General features: G+C 41.1%; 1 pseudogene; it reads right to left on the bottom strand.

Annotated features, from left to right (window-relative positions):
- Positions 1-5,529: 5,529 nt before the first annotated feature.
- LOC117704389 (uncharacterized) lies at positions 5,530-11,218 on the bottom strand (annotated as a pseudogene).
- Positions 11,219-12,257: the final 1,039 nt, after the last annotated feature.

Raw genomic sequence — 12,257 nt, 5'->3', positions numbered from 1 at the left:
ATCACTTATAACTGGACAGCAGAGGTAATGAGTTTTAAGACCTATTGGGAGATGTTGGGTTTTGTTTGTTTGTGTGTTTTGTTTTGTTTTTGGTGGTGTTATTGTTGTACTGATGATGATTTTTGTCCTCTTGTCCTGGAAAACATATTTGATGCCTTTTTAAAATTTGGTTAGAGTGTTGTTTCTGTTTTTCCATTATTTCTTTTATGTGTACGGGTGTTTTTCCTGCTGTGTGTCTGTATACTACATGCATGTAATTCCCCTGAGGCCAGAGGAGGTCAGTGTATTTCACCTGGAACTGAAGGGAGTGGGATTGTTAATCATTGTTCTTTAGGTCCTCTGAGAAACAAATTCTCAAATGGATAAGCCATCTATCCAGCCCCTGCTTGGACTTTTCTCCTTCCTTGTGTGGTGTGTTAGTTGCACTGGATCACACCCAACAAAAGGGAGATGTTTCTTCAGACCTGTACGGACACATACATGGGACAAGCATGCTCAGTGTTTAAACTTTGAGGCCTCCATGTAGGGCATTAAAGTGGGTCATGCCTCAGGATCTCTTATTGTCAGGAATGGAGCACATTTCTCATGTCTCATTCTTCATGACAGTGCAGATTAGGCTTTATCAGATGAATTACAGAATTGAGAACTCTCTGAGTGGTGGAAGTGGGAAATAAATCATGATCAAGTACTATCAAAACAGTGTTTAGATTAAGCTTCAGACAAGGCCAGGGTAATGGAACATTCAGCAGAGGACACAGGACTGTGGGGTGAATATTTCAGCTCAAAGCTAGCAAGAGAAAGGGATGGTAGATGTTGTCTGTATCTTTGCTCTACTTCTACCTTTACTCTGGCAAGTGACTTTGCTGTGAAGACCCTCCTAGATTCCCTTAAATCTGAGGCTAAAACACAGACAGAAAGACAGCCAAACAGCAGACAGGCAGACACACACACACACACACACACACACACACACACACACACACTTGTTCATTTTCTACTTCTCCTCTTGGGGTTGTACTATCTCCAGATTGGAAAACAGTGTCTTCATCAATTTCTTATCTCAACCTCTCCCACCTTCCCTCCATTTAAACTTTCAGTCACATCCGTCCCCTGCTAATTTCCCTGACCACCTGCCTGTAGGAGCAGACTTAGTGGCCACTTTATTTTGATACCTCACATTGCGGCATTGTTCTTCTTTCACCAAAGCATGCACCTTTGGGTCAGTTTTGCTCCAGGGACCTGTACCTTCTGCCCAGCAATTAGCCTATGGGTTTGTTTACTGAGAGGTCAAGAAACAATTGAGAACAGGACCTTAACATCAGAACTGCCCCCTACAGGTAGATTGTGTGCTGTTACCATAGTAGATCACACAGTATATTAGAAAATGTTTCTTCAGATGAGAAACTGATTCTGGTGAATCTCCTCTGAATTGTGTGACTTCTGAGATTGTGGAGGAAGTAATCCTGTGCATCTCCAGACTGGTGTTGCCAAATCCAAGAGCAAAAAGAATCACCTCTCTATGAATGATGGGGAGACCTACACAGAGAACTTCAGTATAGACACAGAGCTTCTTCAGTTCCATGACTGAGGTGATCAGGTGGTTTGCAGTCTCAACAAGTACAGTCCTTTGTGCCAACTCTCCGAACCAGGGCTCCTTCCCTTATTCCTACATGGTTGAAGGAAAGAGCAGACCACCTAAAATTTGTCCTCTGATTTTAATGTTGGGGTTGCAGTGCGTTACTCCCCACTCCAAACTTTCAGTGTTTTGCTGTTAGGTTTCTTAACTGCACTCATTTCGTTAATAATTACCACTTTGTCTTAATCTTACATTTTCTCAAACACTTTTCTACATCTATTTGCTCTACATTTTACTTCTAATTCTCACTGTAAACCTCATTAAATGTGGTCAATACAGATCATTTCATGCAGTCTTAGAATTTCTCCTGTCATGTTAATTCATGTTTTATTTTTGAATTTAGCTTCACTCAAAATTTCAGATTGAAAGAAGAATGAGTGCAGCCAGTTTTTCCTTCCTTTTCTAGTTTTTGTTTATTAAAAATGTTTTTTTCATGAATACATTCTGATTGTTTTCCTCTAAATCAACTCTTCTAAGACCCTCTCTACCTCTCCTTCTATCTGAATTCACACTCTTTCAAATCTCTCCTAGTAAACAAATAGCCTTTTATATAATATTGATAAATCAGGTAGCATCCTGATTTAGGCTTAGGCTTGAAAACAATTTTATAGTAAAGAAAAATTATGTTCATTGCTGTTTATGATTAAATAAGTTTCTTAAGGATTGGCTATACCTTATCAATAACCTTAGCTCAAATGACTGTCTACTACCTGTTCCAGAGTGACAAAAATACCTTTGTTTCTTCTAAAGATAATTATGACCACATGTTGTGATCATCTGTTGTGACCACTTTGCTCTGAGGCTCACTTTCAAACCATGTTTCTGTATCATGTGGTTGTTATGATGCATTTGATAGGTTTATGTTCTGCTTCTGGAACAACACTCATTTGCCTGGAACTCACTAAACACAGGCAGAAAGGTAGAAGCAGAAACTGAAGCAGATGCTATGGAGAGGCATTGCTTACTGGCTTACTCCTCATGAAGCCTACTTTCTTTTACAAATCAGAACAATGCCTAGGGCTGGCAACACACACAGTGGGCTGGATTCATCCATATTGATAATTGTTCAGGAAACAGTCTAATAAAGTTGCCTGTTGGCCACTTTTATGGAAGCATTTTCTCAATTGAGGGTCTCTCTTCCCAACTGATTCTGGCTTATATCAACTTGACCATAAACTAGCCAACATATTTAACAATAATTTATATGCTGAGAAAAAATTAAGGAAACAGTTCCATTCACAGCAGCCTAAGAAAGAGAATATTTTGGAGTAAACCTAACCAAGGACATAAAAGCCATCTGAAATGAATACTAAAGCACTGAAGAAATTGAAGAAGACACTAGAACATAGAAAGATATCCCATGACCAGAGATTGGTAGGATTAATACTATAAACATGGTCATTCTACAAAATGTAATCTATAAACAAAATGCAATATCAATGAATTGCCAATTTTTATTCTTCACAGAATTAGAAAACAATTTTAAAGTTCATGTGGAAGCACAAAAGACATGTCTGGTCAAAGCAGTGGAGAAGAATAAGAACACCATTGAAGGTAACTCAGTACCTGAGTTCAAATTATCCAAGTCTAACTCAGACAAATAGTTATCATCCTTTGGTCTTATTTTGGATTTTAATTTTGGGTATATGCATTTTATCTTTTTTCTTTGAACTGCTAAGTCATTTTTTTCTTTGGGTTGAGGGACTGTATTTGGTTTGGCTTCCTTCCCCCTTGGATTCTCTTGTCTCTAAAGTCTGATCCAAATTTTGAGGCCTGCTGGATGACCTTGTAGAGGTCCCTCCCTGATCATCATCACTATCTAGAGAAATTATGTCTATCTCTTCCTTCGAAGAATCAACCTTTCTTTCTTTCCTTTCTTTTTTTTCTTTTCACTGTCTTTTAAAATTTTTTCACCCTCTTCAATGACCACCACTATAGACCTATAGACAGACACTTTGTGAGATCATTTCATTTCTCAAGTTCCATTATAAAAAGGCAGTAACTGGGACCTTCTCAGTCCCAAATGAGCTGTAAAATTCTTTAAGTACATCTCCAACTCTATGCCATCTTTTGTCATCAATGGTTCTTTCTTGTGGAAATCAGGGAGATAAGGCTTTAATGAAATCAAAAATGACAACAAATGCTGAATTTCACCCTTTCTCCTTGGGTCTTTAAAGCATTTCTCATCTGTTCCACATATAGTTCATGCTGACTTATTTCTTGCCCCATTTTTCATACTATGACTTACCAATGTCAGTGCAGCAGGTTCCAGCAGAGACCACCTTTGTTACATTTTTAAATTTCCAGTCGAAGACCCTTCTTTCAATAATGTCCCTCAAGGAGCCTCTTGTTCTCACTGCCTCACATTGGATGACAAGTGACCCGCCATGAGGGTCAATCAATGGGGTCTGCAAGGGAGAGAGTGGGAATGCAGGGGCATGAGACGCAAAGAATGGAAACAAGACAGTTTTCTGATCAAGTCTCTTTATTGAAACACAATCATTGGTATATAAGCACAAGCAGGGGAGTGCAGCTGGAGACACTTAACCACAAGTGCCTAGCAGCTGGGGACACTAAACAACAAGTCCAGGATATGTCTGAGGAAAACAACATGATTCTCAGAGTGTGCTCAGTGGTTGTGGGCTGCTTGCAAAAATATCAGCCTAGAAAAACAAGTCTTTATTCAGGGTGGACAAGGATCAACCTACAAATGTATGGCCCAAGATGGCGGCAAAGAGGATAGCTGCTTTCTGCTAGGAGTGGGATCCCAACACCTTTGTAGCTCAGTCTGGCTGGGAAGTTCTTGGGAGCTGACTCCTAGCAGAAAGTGGCTATCCTCTTTGCAGCCATCTGAGCAATATACCAACACAAGAGACTTGTTTTGCAAACAGCCTACAACAGCTGAGCACACTCTGATAAACATCTTGCTTTTCTAACATATCTTGTTTTGCTGTTTAGTGTCCCAAGCTGCAAGGCACACGTGGTACAGCAACTTCAGCTCTGTTCCCCTGCTTGTCCATGACTGCAAGCCACCTGGTAAAGCATATAAATACCCAGAATATCCTTTTGCTAAATGGGACTTGATCAGACTTTCTGTCTTGTCTTCATTCTTCTTGCCTCTTGCCCCTCCATCACTACTCTCTCTCTCTTGCTAGACCCTGTTCACTGACCCATATAGGCTAGATCAGGAATTAATTAAGAAACCCAAGCTCCATGAGAATTTAGACATCCATCTCTGTCTGATAGCTGTGGGATTTCAACTTGGTGACACCTCACCTGAATAAGGAAGGTTCTTATGAGTGAAGAGTTAGAGATCACTCTTTCATTCATAATAATACATTCAATTTACTCAAAAGTAACTGAAACGGGACAGTAAATATGTACAGTGTATAGCCTTATCAAAATATCAAATCAATTACAAGAACAAAACAACAACAAATCAATAACAAATTTCAAATGAAAATAAGGGTAACCAAATAACCAAAGTTAGAAAAACTCAAACCAAAATCTAAACTCCAGAACTGTGGGAAGCAGCATTCTTTGGCTGTTAATTTTGCAGCACAGACTTACAGCCTGTGGCTGGCCTTGGCAACATACTAGCAAAGCAGTTACTGATGGAAATAATCTTTTCAAGAGAAATGTAAGTAGGTCTCCTTTTTTTGGAGTCTGTGTTTGAAGGATATGTCCTCTCAAGATTGAGCATGAGACATGTGACAGTTTTTGGCTTAAAGTCTGCAAGTTTGTTGACTGGTATTTATAAAGTTACTATTGATGACCCATCAGCACAAGAAAACATGTACACTCTCAGACTCTTCCTGGATGCCCAGAAGTTCTTGATGTGCCTCAGCACTTGTCTTCCTCCAAATGTGCACTCTTGCTGGGATAGTGGCTAGATGAAATTAAGGCCTATTCACGCCAAAGAAAGCAAGATAAAGAAGAAACTGCAGCCCACGATTGCCATGGAGATTAGGGATGAGATGCCATAGTGGTGCATTTGCTGCTCACACTCAGTGCACATCACACAGCAGTTCTCTTGGTGGTTGATCTTGTCCTGGTCTGTGCCATGTTTGAGTTTCTGCAGGAGCATTTTAGACCTGTAGAAGGAAGGGCCAAAGACCTGGTAAGCATTTGTCAGTTCAGCTCTCCCTCGAACACCAGTTCTATTCATCTGGACAGTCCAGCATGACCCATCAGCTGAAGCCATTCCTTGATCCCCAAGTGTCATAGAGCACCTGGGCTTGGATCGTTTTCTCAGCTTTTAAAAACTGCTAGAAACTGAACTGTGAAATACACTGTACTGGAGTTAAAAAAAACATATTTCTCCAGTAGTCCAGGTATATTATACTGAGTAGTAACATTGTAGCAATGTCTGAATCTGAGTTCAAGAGAGATGAGAGCTACGTAGAAGACCATATAGATGTCTTATAAGGAACCTGTCAAGAATTGAAGTGAAGGCTTTGATTATTTCTCCAGTGCAGGAACCTGCCTGTGTTCCATTTGTCAATCCCTTTATCTGGAAATACACAAAAAAACCATCTCCCATGAAATCCATGGGCACTGCCCTGGTCCTATAATCAGCAAGAGTGTGTTAAAGAAAATTACTCCCAAGGCTAGACACTGAACTATAAGGTGATGGTCATGAAGAAACAGAACATACAGCTGTATGTTTATGGGTTTTGTAGGGCACACTCTCAAACACACAAAATATATGTGTTCACCACACATTTTCAGCATGGTATATTGCAGTAACTGGTTTAGTTTCCAAGTTATTGCTAATAAAAAAAATCTACCAGTATATTTCCAGGTATAAAAAATGAAATCTTGAATGGGATAGGTACATAGTGGCATAGCATATGAACAGTGCAGTCAGTGATATGCTTTCCTCCCTTAAACCTAACTTGGAATCAGGCTTCTTGGCCTATTATATAATCTGGCTTAGCAAGTTCCAAAGGCTGTGTAGAGAAGGTTTGTTTCCCAGCTAAGGATCACATGTTGGTGGTAGACTAGCTTCTTTTTCTTGTTTACTGTTCCAGACTTGACCCCAGGTAAACAGCTTCTTCCAATAGGAGCTCCCTTTACCATAGCCTGACTGACTTTGTGTCCAAAGCTATGAGCCCAGAATAATAAGAAATACCCATAACTAGGATAGAAATGTACAAGTTTCTCCCCATAATTTGACTGTGTCAGGGACATTTTGAGCAAGATAAGGCTGACTAGTTGAAAGGCCAAATGCTTGTTTGGATTATCTCACACTGAGCAATAGTCCATGGAAGGGCTGCACCAAATGGTACATTTTCACTCTTTACCTGATGGACATCTGGATAGTTTCTCCTTCAGGGCTGCTCTGCAGACCACTACAACCCTGATGTGTCCTAGTTGCTCTGTGTACTTTTACTGTTTGTTCTTAAATCACTGAGTAAATGGGACTTCATTTCCACTTTCTGAACAAGGCTTCTCACAGACCTACCAAATTTTATACTACCAGACCTGTATGAAGGTTCTCATGACTCCCAACCCAAATTGAGACTTATTTTAACTCAGAGAAAGCGATTTTGAATAACAGCAGTTGCAGAATGTTACACAGATAACATTGGTTGAGTGCTTTAGAGTATCATGACCTTCAAGGGTCTCCTGAAGCAGCCCTGTTCTCGCACCACAGCTCTGGGACTTCTGCTGGATGCAGATTCAGCTCCAAGCAACTCAATGTCTCAAGGAATAAAATCCAAGACAAACTTGAAGGCAAACTTTTACTGAGTAGAGGTAGCTGGAAAGTAAATGGTAGCAGACAATGAGGAAAACAACCTGGAATGCTAAGAAGTCACAGTGAGCCACCTGACATTCCAGTGGGCCCTGACAGTTCACCAAGAACAGAAAAGGGACATAAACACATGGATTTTATACAGTAACCTCCCCTTAACTCCATGCACCATATTCTTTTGACTTGCTCCAAATGACTTCAATGAGAATCAACAGTTTGCCCCTAATCATTTGAAAATCTGACTTTAAAAGAGTTTTTTGTGTTCTGTTTCTCTTGGGAGCTAGGTTCTGATGCAGAATAATTGGACTGTTGTATTTGATATTTCGTGGAAGCAAACTGAAATCTCAGATTGCTTTTCTCATTAAACTTGGCATCTAGAAACACACACAGGTGCATGTCTGAACAAAGACACACACACAGAAATAGAGAGAGACACACGTATTAACAACACACACACACACACACACAAACACACTGTTGTATATACAAACACTCATACCAAAAAAAAAAAACACTTGCAAAATCACCTTGCATTAAACAAACACAAAATATTAGTATAAACACAATCATCCATACCTGGCCAAATAAAACTTAGATGGACAAGCATTCACACTACACACCACAAACACACCACACACAAACACACACACACACAGAGAGAGAGAGAGAGAGAGAGAGAGAGAGAGAGAGAGAGAGAGAGAGAGAAACACCAAAACTTATAAGTAAGCATAAAACCATGAGTAATCTGTCATGTTTGAAGGAAAGGTAATTTAGGCAAAGCCGATGATTCAAGTGAGTGACACTGGTTGGTCTATGTTTGTGGTTACTCATGAGGGCTCTGCCTCTGATGCCTCATCCTACCTGCTGATGCTTGGCACCCAGGACATAGATGTTCTTGTTGGACTCCTCACAGAAACTCTTATCTTCTCCATAGGACACTTGTGGTTCACTCTGCTCCACCAGCAGATTTCTGTTCCCACTCTGCAGCAATACCCTGACATTGTCTTTCACTTGAGAACATTCTCTAAGGAGTTGGCAGTGCCTGGTGCTGAACCACAAACAAACATAATGGTGATTCCCAGCCAGCTTCCATTTGCCTGTCACTCCTCCCAGTAACATCATCCCTGCAAGTGTCCTAGTCCCTAGACAGCCTCAGACTAGAGTCCCCAGTATACATATCAGCAGCACCAATTAGAGGCAGGTCACATCCAGAGACCAGCCACATTCCCCCAGACTGAAATTACTTCTGTAAGGCCTGACAGCAAGTGGGTTTATGTCCATCAAGGAAGATGAAATGTTCCTCATGGGTGCTTATCTGTCCCTGGTACTAGAAAACCATCAGCAGGTAGAGGGCAATTCCCCTCTGAGAGAGGAGAGAAGACCCAAGAGGAATACACTCTTTCCATTTTTGTCATGGATCACAGATGTTTAAATCTATTGTCAGAGCCATAGAAGTTCAGTGTTGCTTGATATTCCCATCGAGGAGAAAATATTTTCTATGTAGAGGATCCTGAATTTGGAAGAATAAAGACTGAAAGGTCTTACAAACTTATCCACTTCTACACTCTTCAGACTTAGGACACCTGAGTGTGAGAGGTACAAATCCATGACCCTTGCCTCAAGGCAGAGTTCCTTTTAAGAAACAGTATAGAACCAGAGCCCTTACTTTTGTTCAAAGTCCTAGAAGGACAGAAGCATTCCCTGTCTAGTGTTGGGGTCTCAGCTTTGTCAGTCACTCACCTGTAGGAATAGTTTTCTTCAATGAGGTCCTTGTATTTCTCCATGGCATCAATTACTGACTCTGTCATTTTCTGGATATTCATAATGGTCTTTTCGTGGTTTCTTTTAATGATGTTGAATTCAATGTTCATCCTGTGTTAGGGCATGGCACACAGAGCAAATATTTCTGTAAGGGTCATGTGCAGAAGGGCTGTATCCTGGACTACCCCAGCCAATAATAGATGCCACATCCTTGCTCTTTGGACATGGGGCCTATTGGTGCTGATTAAACTTATAATCCTTGGCACAGGACAGCAGAGCCAGTGGAGCAAATGGAGGGAGGAGACCTCCAAGAGCATTTCGTGTGAGCCTGAAGGAATACACTGGTTCTATGAGAAGTTTCTCCTAGTCTTCAACACAATCTTGGGCCCAATAGATTTTTCTGATGACTTTTCTTTTATTTTTAAGGCAGGTCTCTCAATCCTTGGTTTCTATTGTTACATGAATTCTCAGAGGACAAGAAGAGTATTTCCAGGGAGAGGCTTAATAACACTTCCTCCCCAGGAGATTCCTATGTGTCACCAGTGCAAACACAAAGAGCAAAGTACTCAGTTGAACAATTTGGTTGTCTACTGACTCAACACTATCCTGACCTGCAAACTGTGCATCTGACAAATCCTCAAACCCCATCAAAGGTCGCAGAGCCTCAGATCCTGAACAGCACAAACACAACTACATTCACACACATACACACCAACCCACCCACAAACACAATTAGAATGCCAGCTAAATCCAGGGAGGTGCCATAGTCTCAGAGTATAAGGACCAAACTCAGAGGAAAGCAGTGATGACCTGCAGGCATTTCATTTACACACTGAGAGGCAGCAAATCTGACCAAGTCCTTCCAGCTGTGGACAGAACCAATCAAACTCCAAGTACCTCAAGGTCAAGTATCCTACTTCACAACACCTGTCAGGGCTTTCTAACATGCATGATTAGAGATGACACACAACTTTGATGAGACGAAAACTTGGGTTAATAGAGAGGGCACAATACAGTCAACAGGGGACTGAGCATAATTACTACCTGTAGTTCAAATCATTATAATTGTACAGGTTCAGCATTTGACTAATTTCTTCCTCCTCAAAGCTCATCTTCTTGATCTTCAATTTCAGTTCTTCCAATCTCGTCATATCTTTCCAGTTACTGATGGTGGAATTCTGGGATGATGTTTGCCTAGCAGAGTCTGGAGATGAATAAACACAAATGAATTTGCAGAGTGGATGGCCCAGGGGCAGCAGAGACCATTCTGTTACCAACAAACGAAGGGTGAGGAAGAGGAAAAGCTAGAGACACGATGAATCCCAGAAGGAGCAGAAAAGCTATCTTTGAGCTGTTCTGCTCAGCTATATCCCTCTTCCCAACCACCATTGTCATACATATGCCACACTCTCTATTACAGAGAGTATTATGCACTGAAATCCATAATATGCCTCAGACATACAGACTTAGGGATCATTGTCAGCTCATATCAGATGTGATGCAGGTAAATCCTGGAGTTCACATTGCTTAGTACCATCAAGGTCTAATCATGTGTGTTGAAACCCAAAGTGTCTGAGACCCCACACATGACCAGTGTAGCATCCTTCTCTGTTCTTGTCCTCAGAGACTCCTTTAACCTGTAGTAATCTAGACGATGAAGGGCTTCAACTCCTACCATGAACAGACACACTGTTAATCTCATAGTTCCTACTGATGGCATTCTTTGCCACTCAAAACGAAATTAAATAGCTCCCAGAAAAGTAGCTGCAGGCTTGTCAGTACCTGGCTCTCTGTCAAACTAATAATCAGAAATTCTTGACTATTGTTCTACCATTGAGAAATCCCAAGGCTCCAGCTTGTAAGGCATACTCCTGGAAGGCCCAGCTCAAGCCTATTTCTTCCAGAAAGTTCCCCAACTCTACCCAGGACTCACTGTGCCTTCCCCACAATGATTTCAGTCTTCCTTTCTTACAAAACAGGAGGCCAGCTTCTTTCTTACTGGGAGTGGTCTCTCCTTGATCACCATTCTCTTTCCGAAAAAGCCTAAGCAGCCTGGAAAACATGCCTGTTTGTGAACCCAAAAGGCACTGAAGAAATATCCCACAGGTAGTTGTTGTCACCACAACACAGTTGACATCACAGAATATTCTACTTCTTTCCTAGATACAAGAGAATGTCCAAGGAAGGCATTCCTGATGATGTCACTGGATACTGCCATGACCTACCTGCTAAATAGCTGTCCCTAAATTGTGCAGTTTCTGGGGTGCTCTTTCCTGGAGCCTCCCATATGACCCAGGGAATACCCTTTGGCAACTTCTCCATCCAAAGTTAGAGTTTTCTCTCTGCTTCATGACAAGTGAAGTGCTTCAGATGGAAAGAGTTGGTTAGGACCCTGACATGGGTTAAAAAAAAATTCTTTAGCACCCAAATCTCTAGAGACCATGAATGTGGGAAATTGTTCTCAATAATAAATATACCACCTGAGCCAATTCATGTGAAATACAGGCCACTTCCCCGGGTTTTCCCTGTTTCCCAGAGGCCAATATCTTTCTTCTATATCTTTAACTGTATAAAACATGGATAGTATTTTCTTAATGTCCATTCCTTCATAGTGGGCATTGTTTCCATATACACATGCATGTGTTTCACAAAATCTCTGGTTTACAATCCTATCTTTTACAAGGAAAGCTCCCATTTCTTTGGAACATAGGGTCTCAACTACAGGGCAAATGTAAAATTGTAAACTTTTTCTTCTTCAAAGTATTAACGTGCACATCCTTCCTTTCTCAAATACAAACAGACAATTGTATAAGTGGCCGTCAGTGAGCAAAGGTCAACCTGGATGGTGCACTACTACATTGTAGCCTCATAGCTGTCACTTCTCCAATAACTGTCTTCCTCAATTCCCAAGTCCAGGCATGAGGATGTTGGGGGTTGTACCATGACACTGTACTCATAGCACACATAAGAATCAGGATGCTAGGCAGGGAGTGGGATGGCCTGAGGTCAGGTTGAACCTCAATTGTAATGGGCCCATAAGTTCAGGAGGGAGTCCCTTTGGCATTGTGGCTTCTGCATTCTTATCCTGGATGTGCTGAATCT

Source organism: Arvicanthis niloticus, chromosome 2 (assembly GCF_011762505.2).
Source record: "Arvicanthis niloticus isolate mArvNil1 chromosome 2, mArvNil1.pat.X, whole genome shotgun sequence".
Lineage (NCBI taxonomy): Eukaryota > Metazoa > Chordata > Mammalia > Rodentia > Muridae > Arvicanthis > Arvicanthis niloticus.
The sequence above is the reverse complement of the archived record's forward strand: the minus strand, read 5'-3'. Positions and strand labels throughout refer to the sequence as shown.